The sequence below is a fragment of the Spermophilus citellus genome (assembly GCF_964194105.1).
Source record: "Spermophilus citellus genome assembly, chromosome: 1".
In the NCBI taxonomy this organism is placed as follows: Eukaryota; Metazoa; Chordata; class Mammalia; order Rodentia; family Sciuridae; genus Spermophilus; species Spermophilus citellus.
The window spans coordinates 37,183,189-37,205,635 of NC_138182.1; the positions used below are offsets into that span (position 1 = coordinate 37,183,189).

The 22,447-nt window shown below is 47.5% G+C and overlaps 1 long non-coding RNA gene and 1 pseudogene across 2 annotated transcripts in view; both read left to right on the forward strand.

The window, feature by feature from the left end:
- Positions 1 to 22,389, forward strand: part of LOC308645398 — a 32,146-nt pseudogene extending 9,757 nt beyond the window's left edge. The window contains exon 2 of the transcript in view: positions 22,290 to 22,389. The product of the transcript in view is annotated as an uncharacterized misc_RNA (transcript). The remainder of the gene's footprint in view (positions 1 to 22,289) is intronic.
- Positions 5,271 to 15,760, forward strand: LOC308633903. The gene is made up of 4 exons (XR_014018899.1): positions 5,271 to 5,359; positions 12,625 to 12,746; positions 14,644 to 14,979; positions 15,095 to 15,760. It is a non-coding gene; the product is annotated as an uncharacterized lncRNA (long non-coding RNA).
- Positions 22,390 to 22,447: the final 58 nt, after the last annotated feature.

The window sequence follows — 22,447 nt, forward strand, 5'->3', positions numbered from 1 at the left end:
CTGAGGCTGGTCTTGAACTTGTGATCCTCCTGCCTCAGCCTTCCAAGTTGCTGGAATTACAGGCATGTCATGACTGCCAAATAGTTTCCAATGTGTTCCATAGTGTTATCTGGGGCCAGGTCAGAACCATCAAATGTAGCTATAGAGCATTTGGAATGTAGCTTGTCCAAGTTGTGATGTGCTCTAAGTATAAAAATCAGCAGATTTTGAAGATTTAATGTGGAAAAATATGCAAATTTGCTATTTGGCTAATTTTTTAATATTAGTTACATGTCAAAATGATGCTATTTTGGCTATATTTAGCTAAATAAAACATGTCATTAAAATTATTTTACATGTTATTTATACCTGTTTTTCTTTAACTGGGGATGGAACCCAGGGCCATACACATGCTAGCCAGGCAAGTACTCTACCACTGAACCACACCCCAACCCCTCTTTTTACCTTAGGAACACAGATACTAGAAAACTGGAAATTAGATATTTGTATTGGACATCACTGGTCTAGAGAGGTTCCCAGAGCATTTGCTTGTGAATTAAGTGGCCCAGGCAAACCCAGTTAATTGGAGATTGTTGCACAGTTCTGTGGCTGAACTCTTTGCACAAGTGGCCTTTCTTGGAAGAGGTTTTCAAGAAATTGAGCAAAATTGTCTTTATCACTTGCATGTGGAAAAAGAGCCATCCGGGACGAGGGGGTGGTGAATGTTTGGAAAGAGGCCCTTTGGCCCTATTTTTCTCGATTTTGAATGGGCACTGGAATTTCTAAGTCAATAATGCAGGAAAATGGACTTGGAAAAAAAATTTTTCACTACTAATATTCTATGCAGTTTTTTTTTTTTTTTTTTTTTGGACTAGGGACTGTAACTAAGGGCACTTTACCATGAAGCTAACTCCCCAATCCTTTTATTTTCTTTTTTCTTTTTCTTTTCCTTTTTTCTTTTCTTTTTTCTTTTTTCTTTCTTTCTTTTCTTTTTTTTTTTTTTTTTGAGACAAGGTCTTGCTAAGTTGCTGAGACTGGGACTGGCCTTGAGTTCTTGATCCTCCTATCTCAGCCTCCCAAGTCACTGGGATCATAGGTGTGCACCACTACATCCGGCTAACTTTTTGTATTCTTGGCCCTTGGTACAATTACATTTGCTTTAAGTTTATCCATCCTTAATTAGATTTTTCTTTTTCATAAAGCACCTTCTCTTTTCATGATTCTTATTTCAGTGCCAGAAATAGTATTATTAAGTTGTATTTTTCTAGGAAGTTCAAGGCTCATTGTAGACATTATTTTGAAGAAAAGAACAAGTTCAGCTCAAGTAGGGAGAGTGAAAATATAAGAATATAGTCAAGGGAACTTCTGGCTAGGGCTGGAGAAGGCACAACTACTAGATGAAGATGGACTGAGAAGGGCAACCTGCTAAAGCACACAATACCTGGGTTTAGGCTGCTGCTCTGTAATAACAGGCTGAAATCATTTTATGTAAGGCCATTGGTTCTCCAAGTGGGGTTCCCGCGTCAGCAACATCACCTAGGCCTTTGGGTACACAGGCATATTCTTGAGTTTCATCCCCAGAGCTACTGAACCTGAAACCCTGGGATGGGACTGAGAGTTAATCCTTTTCAACAAGCCTTCCAGATGATTCTGACACACACTGAAGCTTAAGAACCAATATGCCTTTGGATTTTCTCCCTCTTGAACTAAGAGGTCTGGAGAGCTCTTGTGCCTTTCAGCTGGGAGACACAATGAATCTAATATCCCACCCAGAACCTGCAGCAATGGTGCTACTCCCAGTACCTGTGATAGGTTAAGCATTTAGCCAGGTGTTTTAGTTACTAAGACAAAAGATGGGTGGAGGGGTGCATGTGGTTGCTGGAGCCATTGAGAGTGCCCATGGAGTAGCCTCCCTCTTTCTGCCCCATTCCTGATCATATGGAGGAGCAAGATGATGGAGGAACAGACGAAAACCAAAATACCCCTGCTACCGAGAGGGTGAGTTGAAGGGTGTGGTTCCATGTGAGCGCCAAATGGGTTTCCTAATATGGAACCCAAGATTTGGAAAGACCCCCGCTCCTTGACACCTAAGGCTCACCCAGGGAGAGAAGAAAGAGAGGATCAAAGCTGGGCACCCTCAGTTCCTTGTTCCCACGTTAGCTAAATTTGCTATTGAAAAGCACTTCACTTCCCCATGGAGGGAGGAGGGGCCCAGGCAGGCCAGAATCATCCTAACCCTTAGGAGTGGGGAAGAAGCTTTCTCCCCTATGGGGAGGTGGCTTTGTTTCGAATAAATACCTGGAAGCTTGCTATGAAGTGGCACAGCTTTAGTACAAAATATTTCCATCACTGACTTTATTCCAAATCTGATACCCTTGCCAAAATCACCAAAAGTGCCAAAATGTGCCTTTGTATCTGGGGTTTTGCCAGAGATTGGTTCTCTACAGGATGGCAAAAGTTCCTAGGGTGACACAGCTAGCCTCCCACGTGGCCTCTCAGCAGGGCTGATTACATAATTTGTAGACCCCGGTTTCAAATGGAAATGTGGAGGTCTGTGTTAAAAAATCACAAAGGATTTCAGCACAGTGGCAACAGAGCACTAAATCAAATGCAGTGCACCTGCACAGGACGCCCGACTTTGCCGCCTCCTCCCACCCACCACCCAGAAAATTCCACTGAATGCTCACTATGTGCTGAGTGCTAGTACAAGTTTTACAAACACATATTCCACTTAACCCTCACAATCACCTTGCAATGGAGGTATGGAGGTGTTCCTATCTCTTACATTACAGATGAGGGAAACGGAAATGGAGAGAAGTTATATAGCATGCCCAAGTGTTAGGATCTGTAAACAAGTCAGGATGGCGCCTTGCATTTTGCCAGAGGGAGTGGTTTGTAAAGTAACGCCAGCGAGCCACTAAGTGTGGAGATTCCTTATTGGTTGACCGCTGTATCTAGTTTATGTTAATTAAGATAAGCTGTGTGCAATGTATATATACCCCTCTGGTCCTACAATAAACGGCTCTCACTCCTGCTGTATCAATGTACACAAGTTCCTCGTCACTCCCCCCGCCCCCACCCCTGGTTATTTTGCTGCAGCCGGACTTCGGCACCCAAGGTCAAGTGGAGGAGCCAGAATTTGAACCAAAGTCTGGTTGCCTCCACAGCCTGTGTTTCCAACCAGTACAGAATTCTGACATCCCAGCATTTCCTCCAACACACCTGCCACTGAATTCATATGGAAGAGGTGCTAAAAGGAATACTGGGTAGGGGGTAACCAGCCATGGCAGGGGAGACTGGGTCAGGGCTGGCGTTGCTTCTTGGAGGAGCCCAAAGGTTTTCAGTAAAGATGAAGAGGAGGGTAATTGGGGACCTTTGAGTAACTCGAGGACATGGGCAGGCATGATAGACTCATGATAGGCAAGGGACTGCTTTTTAATTATGTAGCTGGTGGCACTGCGCTTTTGAACAGATCCTGTCTGCTCCTAAGAACCTTAACATCTCTTCATTTTCATTTCCTATTTGTGTTTAAAAAAATGTTTTTGATCTTACCATCTTCTCTGAGAAGCATAATAGTTCTTTTGTTTTGATACCGTGAGAGAGATAGTATGATATCTGAAGAGGCCACCAACCACGGAGCATGGGCAGCTTGGTGTGTCTGTGCTTGAGCGATGAGGAGATGCGGGGAGGTTAAAATGTTGTCATCCTTGAGCAGGTCCAGGGCCAAGTGAAAAAACCCAGACCACTGTCTGAGTCCTGGGAAATTGCTGGCTGCCTTTCTAATAGGAAACATGTTTTTCCCCAGCCCTCTTATGTAATGTGGGATAGGTTGTTTTCTGTTTTCCAAGATTCCTTTGAGCCTCCAGAAACATTTTCAGTCCCAGCCAAACACCAGTAGGTTCCTGGGACTCGGAGGAGAGAGCATACATGGGTATTTGCAGCATTTCTCACCAAATCCTCAGGGTTTGGGAGCTGGTGGATCAGTTAAATGCAAGATCCCTTCAGAGCCCATGCCTGCACCCAGCTCTTGGTTGAGTATATGGATTAGATGGAGTTTGGAAGTAATTTTCCTTAACCTTCTGCGGGGGTGGCTGGGGATGGAGAGATTTTCATGCTTTATCCTACTGAGGGACAAACACAAGCTGTGCTGGGGAGGGGCGGGGAAGGCAGGAGGCCACAGGAGAGAGATTCCGTGTGTTTGCTGGTCTCGCCCCTGTGTTTTGGGTCCTCCCCATTCGTACACGTTTGGGCTGTTAAAATGTCCAGTGACATTAAGAGTCCCTGAAGACAGATGGGCAGGGTGGCGACACCGTGCTGAGTGCCCTGCTGGCAGCCTGCTACAGCCTGGCTTTAGCAGATTAAATCTCTCACCCCCATCTTTGCCTCCCTCACACCACAGGACACAAGATGAGGACGTGAATTCCACCTTCACCAGGACAGCTGTGTCACCAATTAATGGACTGTAATAAACAGGCCGCCAAGCCTTAGCACTTTGGAAGAAGGTGGGGAAGTTCACTTTAGGTCACTTCAGAAGGACATATATCAGTAAGCAGTCCCCCCTCATCCATGATCTCGCTTTCTGTGGTTTTAGTTACCAGGAGTCAACTGTGGTCCGAAAATAATGATATTTGTCTTTATTATTTTGAGAGAGAGGAACCACATTCGCAGACCTTTGATTACAGTACGCTGTTACAACTGTCCTCTTAGTCGTCGTCGTTCATCTCTTACTGTGCCTAGTGTACAAATTAAACTTTATCATAGGTATGTGTAGGGAAGAAACATAGTACACATTATCCACAGTTTCAGGCATTCACTAGGGGTCTTGGGATGTATGCCCACAGATAAGGGGGTACCTCTGTCTATAGTAAATTATGTCTGTTGATATTCTGTCACATGGAGCTCTCTATTCACTGCATATCCCCATATCCAGTGATAAATGGTGTTCTGCACAAGGACCCAAGGTCCAAAAACACCTCAATAACAATAGCACACACTGAGCACTTTCATGTGCCAGAGGCTGTGCTAAATACTTTCCTTGGATTTTGTCATCCAGTCCTCAAAACAATTTTACAGGTTTTACAGATAAGGAAACTGAGGGTCAGAGGTAGTCTAACAACAGTCTATGACTCACCTTCCTAAATACAGGACAACACAATCATACGTAGGGTCTTTTTAGTCTAGGGTTGTATATTTCAGCTAGTGCTACATAACAAATGACCCCAAAATCTAGAAGCTAAAGTTTCTAAGCACATATTTTTGCTGAGTTCCACAGATTTGCTGGATGGTCTAATCTCAGCTTGACTTGGATGTGTCTCTGGGGAGCAGGTTGAGTTGGGAGTATGTCCCAGATGTCCTCCATCTTCGTTGGACCATTAAGCAGGTGAAGGGTGTGTTCTCATGGCAATGGCAGAAGCCCTAGTGTGCAAGAAATACCAGCCCCCTCCTCACTTCACATCTGCCAACCTCCAGTTGTGGGAAGCGCATCATCTCACAGTTCTCACAATGAAGCCTCCGGGAACACATTTCTCCCCTGGAGGGCTGGAGGAGGGAGTGAGCACTATTGAACAATAACCTACCACAAGATTATACTGGAGCTGAGAAACTCCTGTGGCCTAGTGTTTTTTCTGCTCCTTTTCTGTGTTGCGATATGCTTAGATGCACAAATACTTACCACTGTGTCACATGGGCCTGCAGTGTTCGGTACAGGCTTGCAACCCAGGAGCAGCGGGTTACCCCCATAGCCTAGGTGTGTAGTAGGCTGCGCCATCTGGGCTTGTGTGAGTGCTCTCCACAATGCTCACACGGGGATGAACTTGCCTAGTGACATTTCTCAGACCCCAGTTAATAAGCAACGCAGGACTGTGGTGCAGAAATGGTAGTTCCTTAACTTAGAAGGGAAGCCCTTTGTCGTTGGACCCCACCTACCTATCCCAACATATTTCCTACTGTTTTTCCCCATGGATCCTCTAGATTTCAGCCCAGTATTTTGGGGACATGCCACCAGCAATGCCACCTCTGTGTTTCTGTCTCTGCTGCTCATCTGCCTGCAGTGTCCCCACCTGGTGAGCTTTGACTATTCCTCTGGGGTCAGGTTCCCACTGCACCTTCTGTGCATTTACCATAGCACCAGAGAGACATCAGCTACAACGCTGGCTCTTGCACAGAACATGGGACCATGGGGACAGAGGAACTGCCTGGCTCTCAGGAGGAGCTCAGTGAGTGCTAACTGAGCTGAGCCGCTGACTCTCAGCTCCTCCAGGCACCTGACTAGGTGCACATTACTTAAACCTCTTCCACCTTCCTTGGCCATTCTGTAAAATGGGGATAATGATACTTGTATAGGTCAGAGTTATTTACCAGAGGAAAGCAACTTGTGTTCTCACACAAATGTGTGGATGCATGTAATAGCAGCTTTATTCATAAGCCCCAAACTGGAAGCAGCCCAGATATCCTTCAACGGGTAAATAAACCACAGTGCTTCTCTATAGCTGAATGCTGTTCAACAATACATAGGAACAAAACACTGATATACTGAACAAGGACGAATCCTGAATACATTGGTGGAAGTTAAGTCAGAAGGCAGCCTGTCTGATTCAGTCCTGTGACATTCTAGAAAAGGCAAACTAAAAGAACTGATTGCAGATCATGGCTGCCTGGAGTTGGGGGTGGGTTTGTGACTGTGTGGCAATGCTTGGGCTGAGGGGACTGTCGTGTCACACCGAAGTGTAATGCATGGAGTTACCCAACTCTGTGCGTTTGTCAAAACTCAGAGAACTGCACACACACACACGCATGCACAGAATTTTGCTCTATGTTACAAAGGTATGCAGAAGGAAAGAAAACAGAAAGGAAAGAACTGTAACTCCCAGGACCATGCCTGGCACATAGTGAGTCCATTTCTTAGTAAGAAGCAGGTTTTTTTAAAAAAAAAAAATGGTGGTATTTTAGAGCCCTCTTTTAGTGATCAGTGAGCTTCTGGAAATGGGAACCATGTCCTCTTTATCTGGTGGGGGGCAGATTTCAGACCAGGGTTGGGAGCTCCTCAAACCCCAAATAGGAGCCCTGTCCTCCAGAGGGACATGGGGCCCCCATCGAGGTGAAGGTCCTGAGGGGAGACAGTTTATAAACTCAGAAGTCAGTAGCATTCAACTTCCTGCCAGCCATCGAGCTGCTTTTGATGTTATAGACAAGCCTCCCTGAGGTGAGCACCCACCTCCCTGCCTGCCTCCCTTTCCTGGGTCAGTCTGAGCCCTCCTTGGGCTCTGAGGGACCGTTCTCCATATCTGGTGTCTCCACCAGGAACACAACTCCAACCCCAGTAAGTCATCCTGTCACCAGGATCTTGTCCAATTATCTGGCTAGGATTCAGGGAGTGTTCCCAAAGGAGTGCCACCAATGGGCATTCATCTGGGGAGATTTAAAGACAAAATCCTGATGGATGTGGTGGCCCACACCTATAATCCCATTGGCTCAGCCAGCCTCAGCAACTTAGTGAGGCCCTAAGCAACTAACAAGACCCTGTCTCTAAATTAAGAAATAAAATGGCTGGGGATGTGACTCAGTGGTTAAGCACCCCTGGGTTAAATCCCCATTACAGTAAAATAAAATAAAATAATTAAAACAAAATCCCAAGTAAGCTCCATGGTCCTTCAATGAGCTGAGACCTGCGTGTCCAGGCAGGGTTCTCCGTGCTCTCTCCTGTGTCCTGTGGAGCCCCCACTGCAAGTCAGCAGGAGCAAGGTCCTGACACCAAGAGCTGACCCATGGCCTCCCTGAGGTGGATGACCTAGGAGGACAGCGAGTGACAGCACTTCGATGCAGCCCCGTCTCACCTTTTCCATGAGTCCTGCTACAACCTTCCCCAGCCCCAGTTGGATTTTCTCCCCAGTCTTGGCCACTGTCTTGCTGAGGTCGCCCATGACCCTCATGTGCCATATCCAGGGAGTGAGCCTCCACCCCTGCATTCCTGCTCCCTGGGCAGCACTAGCCACAGCAGCCCACGCTGACAGACAGGCCTTGTATATAGGCCTGTGATGCCACCCACTCAGGGATGGCTCCTCCTCCCTGGGCATTTACAGCCAGATCCTGTGCCCTCCCCTTCTCCCTCTATGCTCTATCAGGGCCTCATCCCTGCCGCCAGCCCCAGTGCTGTCCTGCTCCCAGGCCCCCGGAATCTCCCCCAAGCCCAGATCTCTCCTCTGAGCTCAGATCTCAAATGCCTAAAGCTCGCCATGGCCAAATGGAACCTTCATCATCCCTCTTCAGAATGCTGCTTCTCCCACGGTCCCCACCTCAGTAGCCAGCCTCTGTCCCCACCACAGCAGCCACCTCCCTGTCCTCTGCCATGCACCATCAGTCATCATGCTTTTGAGATGCCTCCATAACTTGTCTCCAGTCTGTCTCCTTCTCTTTCTTCAGTGCCACTGATACAGCTCTGTCCCAGCACCTCGGTCAAGGTGCTATTGGTAACCCAGGCTCTCTGTGCCCACTGGTGCCTGCCTCCTGTCCGAAGTGGACAGAGGCTCCGTAAACACACATCTCTTGTTCTGCCCCGGTTCACTCTTGGTTTCACAGGAGCTGAGGTCTCTGATGGCCTTTGAGGCTTAGCCTGGCCTTCCGCCTGCTCACTGGGCCCACCCGTGTGCTCTCAGTAGCTCCCTCTGCTGGCCTGGCACTGAGCTGCACGGGGAGCACAGCCTGGCCACCTGGTAAGACCAGCCTGAGGCCTGGTGAGCACTGTGTGCCCTCACTCTGTGTCCTTCCCAGAAGCAGGCCCTTGACAGATTCCTGTGGAGTGAATGAAACTGGATAAGGGGGCGTGGGTTGAGGTTGGCGGTAAGGGAAGACCTGGCGCTCTCTCACTCAGACCTAGAATGCCCCATGACTCCAGTGCTCTGAATGGCTCTTTTTTTTTTTTTTTTTTTCCTGGGACTTTGTCTCACTGGCTTCCCTCAGGTAATATGATCTTCGAACTCATCTTCATTCAGTTTGTAAGGTCAGTGTGTGAATCCTCCAGGGCTGACTCTGGGATGTTTCTGTTACTGTACCAAAGGAGAAGTACCAAATGGTGTTTGCCAGTGTAGCTGCTGTCTGCTCCTTTGAAGTGACACCAATAACTTCCCAGGGATAGAAGGACAGTGAGTTTCCCCAGGAGACAGCACAATTGGTAAAACATATAACCCAATGGATAGTAACCAAAGTAACTTTAAAAATATATATCTTTAGTTGTAGATGGACACAATACCTTTCTTTTATTTATTTATTCTTAAGTGGTGCTGAGGATCTAACCCAGGGCCTCATGTATGCCAGGCAAGTACTCTACCACTGAGCCACCACCCTAGCCCCCCAAAAGTAACTTTTAATTCAAGATAGATTTGATGGTTTCTTAGAAATTCTGATTGGTTTTTCTTTGCTAAATTTAAAAATAGCGATATATTTTTACCATCAAAAAACAATTGTTTTGGGATGGGTTTGTGGTTCAGTGTTAGAGCACTTACCTAGCATGTGTAAGGCACTGGGTTCAATCCTCAGCAACACATAAAAAGTGAATAAATAAAATGAAAAATTTTTATTAAAAAACCCAATTGTCTATAATGCTATTAAAATCAACTATGCTGAGATATTATCTAATTTCAGGGTCACTGTGAATTTAGTATTTGGAGGATGCTTTAAGAACTGTGAGAAACTTTCCTTCTCTGTTACTGAGGGCTTGACACAGTTTTACACCCCTTCTTAATTAGTTTATTGAGAGATTTGCTTCAAGTCATGTATCCATGTAAGAAAAGTTCTTGTTGCCGTATTTAGAAGATTAGGTCCAACATAATTCCACTCCCAAATCTCCTTTTCATAGTGAACTTCCACGACATAATGAGTTCCTTGGAAGGAAGGCATTGTGTAAATTAAAAATGCCAATGAGTCATAATGATAACGAATTATTTGCCTTATAACTGGAAGCAGGACTAATTTGGGGCAAGTTTTCCAGTAGCTGATGGTGCCTGCCCTACACTCTGGCCTGCTTCCCCCTGGGAACATGTACCGTAAAATATCTGTCCTGTGCTTTTCTCTCTTCAAATCCCTGAATCCCACAATGTCCCCAATATTAGCTGGGGGGAGTCTTGGAGGAAAGGAAATTCCTGATCTAGTTCATAAAATGTGAATGACTGAAAGCACCCTTTAGCCATTCCCAATCATGCACAGTGTGTGTGTCTTTAGAGACATTCTTATTTATTTATTTATTTATTTAGATATTGACACTTGAACCCAAGGAGGTGTTACCATGGAGCTGCATCCCTAGTCCTTTTTGATTTTTTTTCCTTTCTTTTTTTGAGACAGAGTCTCACTGAGTTGGTTACAGGCATGGACCACCACATTTGACTGAGACATTCATATTTTAAAAGGTAGCTGATCATCCCCGGAGAACTGAACTTTTTGTGGTACACCTGTAATCCCAGTGGTAGAGCATCCCACAAAAAATAAAATGAACTCCTGGACTTTCTGGCTAAGACAAGCCAGGTGTCTTAGGGATTGTACGCTATGAGTAACAGGAACCCACTCAAGCCGACTAAACAAAATAATTTATCAATAAGCTACAAGTAGCCCTCATAGAACTCTGAAGTAGAGAAGCAGAGGCACAGCTGGGCCTTGGGAGGGTCAGGGCCAGGACAGGAGGCCCTGAGCAATGGGGTGAACTTCTTGTCTGGGACTGTTCCCAGAGACTCATTCAAGGGCTTCATTTTCTCCCTTCAGGGAGCAAACTCTGTTTTTCCATGAGAATGGGCCAGTTGCAGCTGCCAAGGGGCCAAGGGGCCAAGCTGCCCTGGTTCAAGGTCTCATTGCCACACTCTTGAGGGGAGGGTGCCACTACGTAGCTCAGATCAGGTGTTGGCCCTGGCTCAGTCCACTCTGGGGTCAAGGCCACATGGACAAACACAGTGCCTGACCCAGGGTCAAGATTTGGTTGTGTGCACAAAATAAGCAGTGTGTGTGTGTGTGTGTGTGTGTGTAAAAGTACTTTTTGGATTAGACAAAGGGGAATGAAGGGAAGGGAGGGGAGGAGAATAGGAAAGACAGTGGAATGAGTTGGACATAACTTTCCTATATTTGTGTATGGATACATAACCAGTGAAACTCCACATCATGTTCAACCAGGAGAATGGGAAGTTACACTCCATGTATGTACAACATGTCAAAATACACTCTACTGTCATGTATATCTAATAAGAACAAAGAAGAATTTAAAAATGATTTGTTATGTACCCGTATGTGCAGGTTGCTGGGAGGGCCTGGGGCATGGGAGGGGACGGGGTATGTCTCCAAAGGAAGTAGTGCTGGCGTTTGTCTGATTAATTTGGTGGGAATCTGGAATGTTGAAGGACTTGGGGAGCAGGAGTGACACTGGCTCACAGGATTGTGGTTGAACATGATGTGGGGTTTCACTGGTTGTGTAGTCATATGACATGTTGGAGCAGGCAGAGAGCAGCTGGCATCATGTTCACTGAGGGAGCCGTGACTTGCAAGCAGAGGGACACCTTCCTATTCCCTTGGCTCAAGAAAAGGGAGATGTCCCATCTGTTTTTCACTCTGTGGGGACCTGTGGGGAAGACCTTGGATGGTCATTGAACCTCCCTGAGATTCTACAATTACAATTCTTTGAATAACAGATTATATATGCATACATAGACGTACAGTCTTACATATTTGTATGTGATTATTTCAACAGGTTGTTATTGTGTTTCCCTTTGCTGGCCAAAAGTGACCCTGAAGGGTATACAGGAAGGGCCTCCAAAGGAAGCTGGGAGGATAGAGGTTCTACATGGCTTGAGTTGGACAGAAGCTGCTTCCTCTGCTGGCCTTCGACTTATGTGCCTTCCAAGCTGGCGGGATGGCCCGTTCCTATAATCCCAGGGACTCCAGAGGCTGAGGCAGGAGAATCGCCCGTTTGAGGCCAGCCTCAACAACTTAGTGAGACCCTGTCTCAAAATAAAAAATAAAAAGAGCTGGCGATGTGGCTCAGTGGTAGAGTTCCCGTGGGTTCGATCTCCTGTACTGGGGTGGGGGGACAACAAGCATGTTCTGGTCCCCCAGCTGATGAAGGGGATGAGATACATGTTGTCCTGGGTGCAGCACAGGTAGGGAACTGGCCTAGCATCGAGAGTTTCTGCGTGTGGTCCCTCGACCACAAAGATAACACCGAAAAGGAAATTATGCTGTCTGAACTCTTAAAGGGTAGAGACTTCCCTTTGCAGACTGGGAGGGAGAAATTTAAAAAGATCTGGAAGGCCTGTTGCCCGGGAGGCGGGTGGGGTTCTTAAAAAGCACCTGCCACCTGGCTGCGTCCTGGGCCCCCTGGCTGTGTCCTGGGCCCCCGGCCCAGCTCATCCTCCTGCAGGTGACTATTAATTTCTGAATTGATAACCTGTATTCCCACCGAGGAGGAGGCAGGAGCAGCAAGGGAGCACCTCTGGAGTGGGGTGGAGGGCTCTCCCTGCCTTCCTGGAGAGAGGCTGGGCCTCCAGGGCAGGCGGAGGAGCTGGCCAACCTGGAGCCCTCATTTACCTTCCTCAAAGGAGGCCTTTGTGGCCCTCCCTCAAGGCAGGCCGAGGGGCAGAGAGCTTCCCTTTCTCCTTCCCACAAATTAAATCACAGAGAAAGCCACCAGCAGAGAGTGTGAAAAATGTCCAAGGTGCTGAATGAAGGTTAACAGCTGTTAGAAACCAAGGGCTCAGGAGACTTACGGAATCCACAGATCCAAGAAGACGGGCCCCTCCGTAAGTAAAATGGGCTATGGGCAGCTAGGAAAGCTGTCTGGGGTGGAAGTCACCACCCAGAACTGCAAACGAGTCAAGCAGCAGTGCGAGGACAAAACTGACCTGTCCAGAGAGCTTTGGGGGCCTTCCAGGACATACACGTATTTTTATTTCACCACAAAACCCTCTGATCCTATGAGGCGGGTGCTGGCCGAGAGTTTCCTTCCACAAGTACAAGTAGAGACAAGGCCGAAGGTGCATTTCTCCTGCAGTGAACAGGTAGTTTGCCCACAGTCACCCCATGGCCAAGGCCCAGACCCAGGCTCTGCCTCCACCTCCTGTATCCCTTCTGCCTCTTCAAACCCATTGCTTGATTCCCACCTCAGCATGGGGGTGAGGGACTTGACCGCCCCCATACACATTTTAAACCCAAAGCAATGTATGCTCATTGCTAAAGAAAAAAATATAGAAAGGTATAAGACCATGGTAATGATATTCCACCAAAGATAAGCATTTTTAACATTTTTTGTGCCCCAAACATCATCCTTATGGAAATGTTCCCTTCATTTTGACCCATTTTTTCCTCACAGAAACAGAGTGGTGGTATCCTCACTGTTCTGCAGCTTCTTGTTCCGGATATATTGAGTGGCTTTCCCTGTCGAATACACATCACCACTTTTTCCCACCCATTAAAAATGTAGTCTGTTTATTTCTTGATTGCAGGAATAGTCATAAAATGAAAAGCTCATTGTAAAAGTTCTTAATTCTGGGTTGGGGATCTAGCTCAATTGGTAGAATGCTTGCCTTGCATGCACAAGGCTCTGGGTTCCATCCCCAGCACCACCCCACATCCACCAAAAAAAAAAAAAAAAAAAAAGTTCTAATTTTGAACAGCCCAGAAAGAGATGAGGAAGGAAGTGAAAGTTTTACTTAGTCCCACCCTTAGGATGTAAGCTATTTTGCTAAATCTCACATTCATATTTTTCTATGCACAGACTAGACATATATACATGTATTAATACACATGCATGTATATGTGAATGTGTGCATATATTTCTTTATCTGTATGTATACATATATATATATATATATATGTATATATGTATGTGTGTGTGTATACACACACACACACACACACACACACACAATCTTATGGAACTGGGGCCTTCTGAGAAACTGAGGCAACGTTAAGCCCCTCTTCAAATCCCAATTCTTGTGATCTTGCAATCAAATCAGAAAGATTTCAGACATGTCGCTCAGAGTAAAAGGAATGAGTTTATTAAAGATATAGGGAAAGGGATATTCTCAAGGCAGAGAGTGGATCCTCTCAGAGAGGAGAGGGACAATGTGCCTCTCCTGCATTCCAGTTTTGTTGGTGATCCCAGGGAACTTTCCAGAGTTTCCACCTCTTGACTTTTGACTGACAGCAGGGTGACATTAGACTTTCAAGTCTCCACTGTCATGGCAGCTCTAGGTCACTTTGGCCTATGCTGAGCAGTTCTAATTGCATTCTTAACCATACATTCTTACAGATTTTATGGTTCAGAGGAACCTTATCTCCCAGGGTTTCAGGATCTGGACACAGAAGTCTCTTTGGGAGTAACATGGGTTCCTCTTATAAAGCATTATTGGGGGCCTGCATTTCTCCTGCAGTGAACAGGTAGTTTGCTGAGGAATGCAACATATCCTGTTCACAGAGGCCAGGCAGGGCTGCCGGTGAATTGCTTCTTGGAAAAGAAAGCATGTGAGAGTCAGCACCCTGGGCCCATGTTATAGAATCACTCTCTTAACCTCGTGTTCCCACCCTCCTTGTCTGTCTGTTCCCTCACATATCAATCTCCCTTCCACAAAGCGGGCTCTTCAGAGTTTGCTTTTCCGCAATCTGCGTTCCTGTAGCAAGAATGTCTCTTCCTTTCAGTACACCGGGCTCTGAAGTGTCTTTCTTCCAGTCCTACTGAAGGAGAACTTGATGTAACAGAGAAGAATCGGAATAGCCAGCCACAGCTCACCCCGCTTCTTCCAAGGTTGAGTGAGAGCCCTCAGGGGAGGGAGACTGCACCCACACGGCTGCTTGCCCTCTGCTGAGGGTGGAGGCAGATGGACATTCCTGCCTCCTGCCCCTCCCCCCAGGGCTCCCCGACTAGAGGCTCCAGGGGAACCCCACCACCACCAGATGCTTTCTGCAACCCCAGATGTATATGTTCTCGTGACCTCCCTGATCCCCGTGCTGGAAAAAGAACACGATCCAAGAGCGGTGAGTTGACCTTTTGCAAGGTCTCGAGATTAATGGATTTTGTTCCCCCCCGGGGAAGTCTGACCTAGGTTTGCTGCCCATCTGTCCTAAGAAGGCCGTCTGTCCACATCCACAGGGAAACCCCAGGGCTGTCCAAGGGCCAAAAGAAAGGCAGAACCATGCCAAGAGCTGTGTTTAGGAGCCCAGCCCTCTCTGGAGGTGGTCCTCCTGCTGTCAGTGAGCTTCTCTTCACAGAGACGGGAGGAGGCTTCTGAAGGTCAAGAGCAACTGGGGAGCCATTCAGGTGAGGGCAGCTGTGCGTCCTGGGTCCACTCTGACCACATGGAAGAGACTGGCTAATGGAGCCTGTTCCTGAGCGGGTCTGAAGGACAGAGCAGAGAGGTCGGGGGGGCGGGGAGGCCGTTGAGTCAGGCTGCCTTCTCTCCTCTGCTGGGGTGGCAGGCCCCTCCCCAGCCACACCAAGATGTCCCTGTTCTAGTTCCTGGAACTGGTGACCATGTCACCTTTACATGGCAGAAGGGACTTGGCAGAGGCATTGAGTTAAGGACCTCGAGATGGGAAGAGCATGCCGGATTCTCCAGGCAGACCTGACATCATCACAGAGGTCCTTGTGAGAGGGAGGCAGGAGGGCCAGAGTCAGGGAGGGAGATGTGACAATGGAAGCAGAGATCGCAGTGACATGGCCACAAGCCAAGCTGCTAGGAGCTGGAGCAGGTGAAGAACGAATTCTCTAAAACCTGCAGAGGGCACACAGCTCTGTGGACACTGGATTTTAGCCCCATAAATCCCATCTCAGATTTTTTTACTTCCAGAAGAATAAAGCTGTGTTATTTTAAGTCTCTGTTTTGGTCATTTGTCACAAGAGAGACAACAACAACAAAAACCCCACACTGTTCCAGGTAGAGAAGAATGGGAGATGCCACAAATTGATGTTTGTAAGTCTGTTATGTGTACTGCAGACACCAGTGTCCTCCGGAGGAGAGTTGGTTCAGACATGGAACCCCATGATCTCCAGTCAGCAAGGATGGCATTAATGGAACTATGCCCAGGCACAGAACAGGGCAAGGGAACTGGTTTTCCCAAGGCTGCATTTATTAATGTGCTCCATGGTCTCTTACCCAAGGTGTACTCTAGGATGCAGGTCAGTTTGGACCTTGGTAGGTCACAGTAGTACCTGGACATGTCTCAGGCCAAGAAGGAAGCCCTCATCTCCACCAGGAGCCAAGCATGACTCTGCTCAGGCCCAAGTGGGCCTTCAGCACCATCCTGGGAACAGCCACTGAAATTGCTGCCTGTCTTCTGTGTCTTTCCCAGACCTGCCCAGAAAAAAGGGAAAACTGGTAACCAATGAAAGGACAGCCCCTCAGGGGTATCCTCTGCCCTGTGCAACTCAGAGGGAACAAGGTTGGTGGATAGCCACTCCTCTGTCCTCTGGGGAGCCTGGACAGATGTCTCAAGAACCTCTGGAGGTTCCCTGGGTTCAAGAACTGAAAAGGCAAGTGTTCAGATCCTGTGTCTGTTATTAATGGACACTGAGTTGTATGCCACCTCTCAGCTGATTACAGCTCTATTTAGCATCCTGGTATGGCAGGCCTTCTTAATCTAAGGGGGATTCGTTTCAAGACCCCCAGTGGTAGCCTGAAACTGCAGATAGGACCAAATTTTGATAACTGTTTTTCCAATGTGCCCTGCAGCACATTGCAATTCAACTGTCTCTCTGTGTTATGCCCTGGTACCTCCTTTGCATCACTACTCTTTTGTTTTGGGGACATTATTAAGTGAAATAAGGGTTAATTAAACGTAAGCATTGCAATATGGCAACTGTTGATCTGATAACCAAGATGGCTACCAAGTGCCTAATGGGCGGGTAGCATATACAGAGTTTAAACTCTGGGCAAAGGGCTGATTCACATCCTGGAGAGATGGAGTGGGTAGCACACAATTTCATCATGCTACTCAGAAAGGCATATAATTTAAAATTTTTATATTGTTTATTTCTGGAGTTTTTTTTTAATTTTTTTTTATTGGTTGTTCACAACATTACAAAGCTCTTGACATATCATATTTCATACATTAGATTGAAGTGGGTTATGAACCCCCAATTTTACCCCAAATGCAGATTGCAGAATCACGTCGGTTACACATCCACAATTTTACATAATGCCCTATTAGTAATTGTTGTATTCTGCTACCTTTCCTATCCCCTACTATCCCCCCTCCCCTCCCCTCCCATCTTCTCTCTCTACCCCATCTACTGTAATTCATTTCTCTCCTTGTTTATTTTCCCATTCCCCTCACAACCTCTTATATGTAATTTTGTATAGCAGTGAGCGTCTCCCTTCATTTCCATGCAATTTCCCTTTTCTCTCCCTTTCCCTCCCATCTCATGTCTCTGTTTAATGTTAACCTTTTCTTCCTGCTCTTCCTCCCTGCTCTGTTCATAGTTGCTCTCATTATATCAAAGAAGACATTTGGTATTTGTTTTTTAGGGATTGGCTAGCTTCACTAAGCATAATCTGCTCTAGTGCCATCCATTTCCCTGCAAATTCTATGATTTTGTCATTTTTTATTGCTGCATAGTACTCCATTGTGTATAGATGCCACATTTTTTTTATCCATTCATCTATTGAAGGGCATCTGGGTTGGCTCCACAGTCTAGCTATTGTGAATTGTGCTGCTATGAACATCGATGTGGCAGTATCCCTGTAGCATGCTCTTTTAAGGTCTTCAGGGAATAGTCCGAGAAGGGCAATAGCAGGGTCAAATGGTGGTTCCATTCCCAGCTTTCCCAGGAATCTCCAAACTGCTTTCCAAATTGGCCGCACCAATTTGCAGTCCCACCAGGAATGTACAAGTGTACCCTTTTCTTATTTCTGGAGTTTTTCATTTACTATTTTTGGACTGCAGCTGACTACTGGTAACTGAAACTACAGAAAAAACAAAACTGAGGTTAAAGAGAAACTACCGTATATGCAGTTTCCCCACTTCCTGTTCTTTATCTCAGATTCACCTGAGCACCCACAGTGCTTGAAAAGTTTCTTTGGTGCTGTGTGCCTTCAGTAGGTAGCCCTGCAGGTGCATTCCCCACCTCTAACTCCACCCTCTGTGTGCCCTTGGTGTGTCCCACTTTTGCTCACCAGCCCCAGTCTAGGCCAGGTCTCTCTCATGACTCCATATCTTGACGTCTGAAAGAGTTTTAATTTTTTTTTTTTATAGTTTTCCAAGAGGACATGGGAATAAACCAACCACTGATCAGAACGGAGGCCCAGAGCTGGATTTCTTTGCAAAACATGGTCCAACTGCCTGGGAGGGCACTAGCCTGTTTATATAAAAACAGTCTGTTTGCTATACTCCAGGGCAGGAGCTAATTCCCAGGTTAACTGGACACCTGCCCCATGCCAGCCTGTGCTGGGGGCCCGAGGAACAGCAGGGCAGATACCAGTCCTACTCTCATTGAGCAGTAAAGAATAGTGACACAAATGACTTGAGAAGAGGAAGATCTGGGTGCAGAGGGGATTTAATTTCACTGGGGGACGAGGGGGTCAGGGAGTTTCCGGGGTACAGCCTGTGGTTCCCTCTTTTCATGGCATATTGCTTATTGCTTATTCTTGCCTCCCACAGAGGGCAGGAGCTAGCACTGCATCCTAGACAAATCTTGTTGGGTAAAGACAGATTCAGGAGGAAGGTGAAATCCAGGGGTGACAGGTATTCCAGAGTCCCTACAGAGCAGGAAGGGCTTGTCCTAGGCACCTGCTGCCAGCTCCCTGGCCTGACACCTCCAGGTTCATTTCTCACTCCTGAGTGACAGGCTCCAAAGCACCTGGCCCAGACCTCCCGGTTCTCCGTTCCTCCCAGTGCCTCCTGGCTGGGTTGGCACTCCAGTTTTGTCCTGGCCTTTTATGGCTGAGCTGCTTACGTTTCATCTAAAAATATCTGAGCAGCCACAGGATTGAACCTCCCCAGGAATGACCTAAAACCTGTGTAATGAGGACCCAGTTGCTTCATTGCCATTTGAGGGGGTGGGGGAGTGCGCTGGGACAAGGGAGGGAGCCACCTCCTCTTCAGGGACAGAGCTTTTGTTTTCAGTTTGTCCCGGTCTCAGCCAGGGAAGGGCACATGGTGTGGCTGGGTTTTCCCTGGGGGACCCTGCCCTCGAGTGCCCACATCTTCACAGCAAAGCCCTGGTGAGGGAGGGAGCTGTGAACCTTGTTAACCCCTGTGTTAGACAGGAATGAGCAGGGACAGAGGGAAGTCAGGGGATTGGGGACCTGGGGACAATCCCAGGTCACCTTACCACTCCCCAGGTTTTGGAAAATAAGGTAAACTAGACAGCTGGAAATATCTGCAAGTGTGTTGAAGCACCAGTGAGGGGCAGGATACCCTGCTGGATCTGCTCACCACAGTGGACCATGACCTTGGGCAGCTCACCTCGGCTCCTTGCAGCTCTCCTCTCCCTCCTAAAGCAGTGCTGGTCTCAGTGCTAACTCGGGTGGCTTCATAGCCCCTGTGAGGTGGGCATGCAGTGCATGGTACCATCTATGGATGAGTAAACAGGGGCACGGAGGGGCTAGGAAACCCCGTGGTCCTGCCACAGCTCTGGGGAAGCAGGCTCTCCTGTCCCCTGCTGATGAGACCTCTCCGAAAGCTTTTATGTGTTAGGCCTTAATGTTGCACAGGAATTCATCCTAAGGAATAAAGTTATGGAAAATAAGTTGCTCTTCGCAGCACTGGTGGGAGGAGAAGAAGTTAATAAATCCTGGAGTACCTGCACAAAGGAAACCTATTCAGGCTGAAAACTGCTGTTTGATAAATATATATGGAGAAAAAAAATAACCCTGAGTGCACCATATCATTAAATGAAGATAGCATGTTTTAAATAGTACACAGCTTATCATCTTTTTTTTTTTTTTTAATTTCAACTACACCCCTATAGAAAGGTATACTTTGATGCAGTGCAGCATCCCAGGGAGACCTGGCCTGGGGACCTGGCAGAATTCAGCCCTCTGCTGCACACAGTGAGGAGGTTTTGCAGCCTGGTGTCGTGTATACAAAGAGGATATTCCTGGCCATCTGGGGGGACTGAGGCTGTGGGTGTTTGAGAGGGTGGGTTCTCAATTCTTCTCTCTTCCTAGTGGGACACATGCTTGGTTCCTCCCATTCCGTCCCAGCCTCTTAGACTTTCAAGTTCACCATCCTGACACCTCCAGCATCTATTTGTGTTTACATCTGTGTCCATCACGTCCACTGCTGGGATCTAACATCTAGGTTAGATGGTGCAGGTCACCATCTGTCATCCCCAGGTCATCGAGGAATGATGGGCCTCTTGTGTCGTTGGCCTGTCTGTGGCCAAAGAGGCCCAGAGTGCTGGGCAGGGGTTGGAGCACGTGGACATCTATTCTTTGTGAGGGGTACTACAGAGAGTCTCAAATTCCTTCTTCTAACTTATCAGTATATCATAATTTTTCCATGGTAAACAAGTATTTTTTCCTTTTCTGAAAAAAGAAAAAAAATGTTTATTTTTAATTTAAGAAATGAGGTCCTTGGATCAGATGATTCCTTCTCTTTCGAATTCTATGATCTCAATCAGGCCCTTAAAGGTTATTTTCTTTCCCTGGTTTCCTTTCTCTCCTTGGCTTTGAGAAAGAACTATTTTTTTCCCAACATGTTCCTGGTGGAGACACTGCGTTCCCTGAGGTCTGGGGGTGGGGGTGCAGCCTACAGCTAGAGCTTGGCAGAGTATGTGGTGCATCTGGGCAGATGGATGGGTGTGCAGGCCCCCTGTAGTACTGGGCCTGGGCAGGGAGGCGTGCAGGCGAGCAGAGGAGCTCCGCAGAGGAAGCAAACAAATTCTCCCCCTTCTTACTATACTCCTCCCTAAAAAGAAGAAAATACTAAAACGGCATCCCCAGGGAAGTTGACAGAGCAGGAGGAGGGGATTAGTGACTGTTTAATCTCCTTGGGCCTCACCCCTCATTACAGTCCCTGCTTCTTAGCATAGAAAGAGGGGGTGATTGCTGGCAGGGAGGGGCTGATCTAGGTGCAGGTGCTCTGGAACCCAGGGACACGAGGGCCAACACACTCTCAGGCAGTGGAGAGCATCATTTTCTGCTGGTGGAATCTCAGGGGCTTTAGAACAAGATTCTTTGCTCTGAGTTCTGAGCAGCTTGGATAAATGCTATTTGGAGGTAACTAGAGGGCAGTTTACGACCCCTCTTCAACTGTTTGGATACTTTTTTGGGATTAACAAGAAGTCAACTGCATGGAATCCCTTCAGTGGAGAACAGGGTCCTCATCAGCCTGCCCTGTCCTTCTCCCAGCTGTGAGGCTGACCATGCTGGGGTTCCATGCCAGGCTGGGGACAGGCTGTGCTCTGCAGCCCGCCTTCCCCTGCAGCAGTCCTGCAGCCCAGCAGCTGCTCTTGCAAGGTGACTCCCTCCAGGCTGTGAGAACAGTTGACACAGGGCTGTGGCCGCAGCTCTGCCTCCAAGGTGCTCTCTCCCCCAGGAAACAGGGTGGGACTGCTTTCCTGGGATTGCGCCTGGGCTTCAACGGTGAGAGGATTCTTTGCCTACAGGGGTTAGTTTTGGAAGGGGTTTCATCCTGATTTTGGAGCCCCTCCTTTTCCATTTATCTTTATAAACTTGAATTCACCCTGAAGACCTGTGATAACCCTGGTGTGCAGGTGCTGGGCAAGACGGGATTCTGTGGGGATGGGGTAGAGGGGAATCCTAGCTAGAGATGGAGGATGTCCAGGAAGCCTAGAGTCCCAGGGGGTCAGGAACTGTCCATAGCAGCCACCTGAAGGAGTCGTGACTGTGCTTCTGTGTTTTGGAAGTGTTTACCTGTTCAGGTTTTGCTCTCTATTTTGGTGGGCCCCTAAGGGTGCACGTTCCAAGATGGTAGGCACGTGTTAAAGAGTAGACGTGGTAGGAAGAGAACACTTGGCCTTAGGTGCAAGCCAGCCCCTTCTCTCTGGTTCTCTTTGTCATTATTGTTGACAATCACCCTTGCTTGTGTGACCTCTGGGGTGGCCAGGATAGTAGCACCACCTCCCACTGGCCACCCACACGTGCTTCCTCGCTCCTAAACCCCACCCGTGCCTGGAGAACATCTATGAAAACATTGCAGTTCTAGCTTTGCTAGTGTTCCACAATGCTACAGTGGCCCCTAATGCATAGCACCTTTGAGGGAAGGGGCAGTGTCTAACTCCTGGGTGGGCTGTCCCTCCACCCCACCTCAGCAGGTGTCAGTGACGTGGCAGGCTGCAGGGGCTCATGCATCTTTGCCATTCCCTCTCACATTTAAATCAGAAGCCAGTTTTACACACTTGCCTCTTATAGCACCCTCCTCATTGGCTGGAGAGGAGAAACCCACTGAGATTCTGATCAGCTGGCTCAGAGATTTAAATAGGCCAGGCCAGACCCACTATCAGGCTAGAATCACCTGAGAAAATACAAGAAGGTGTGGA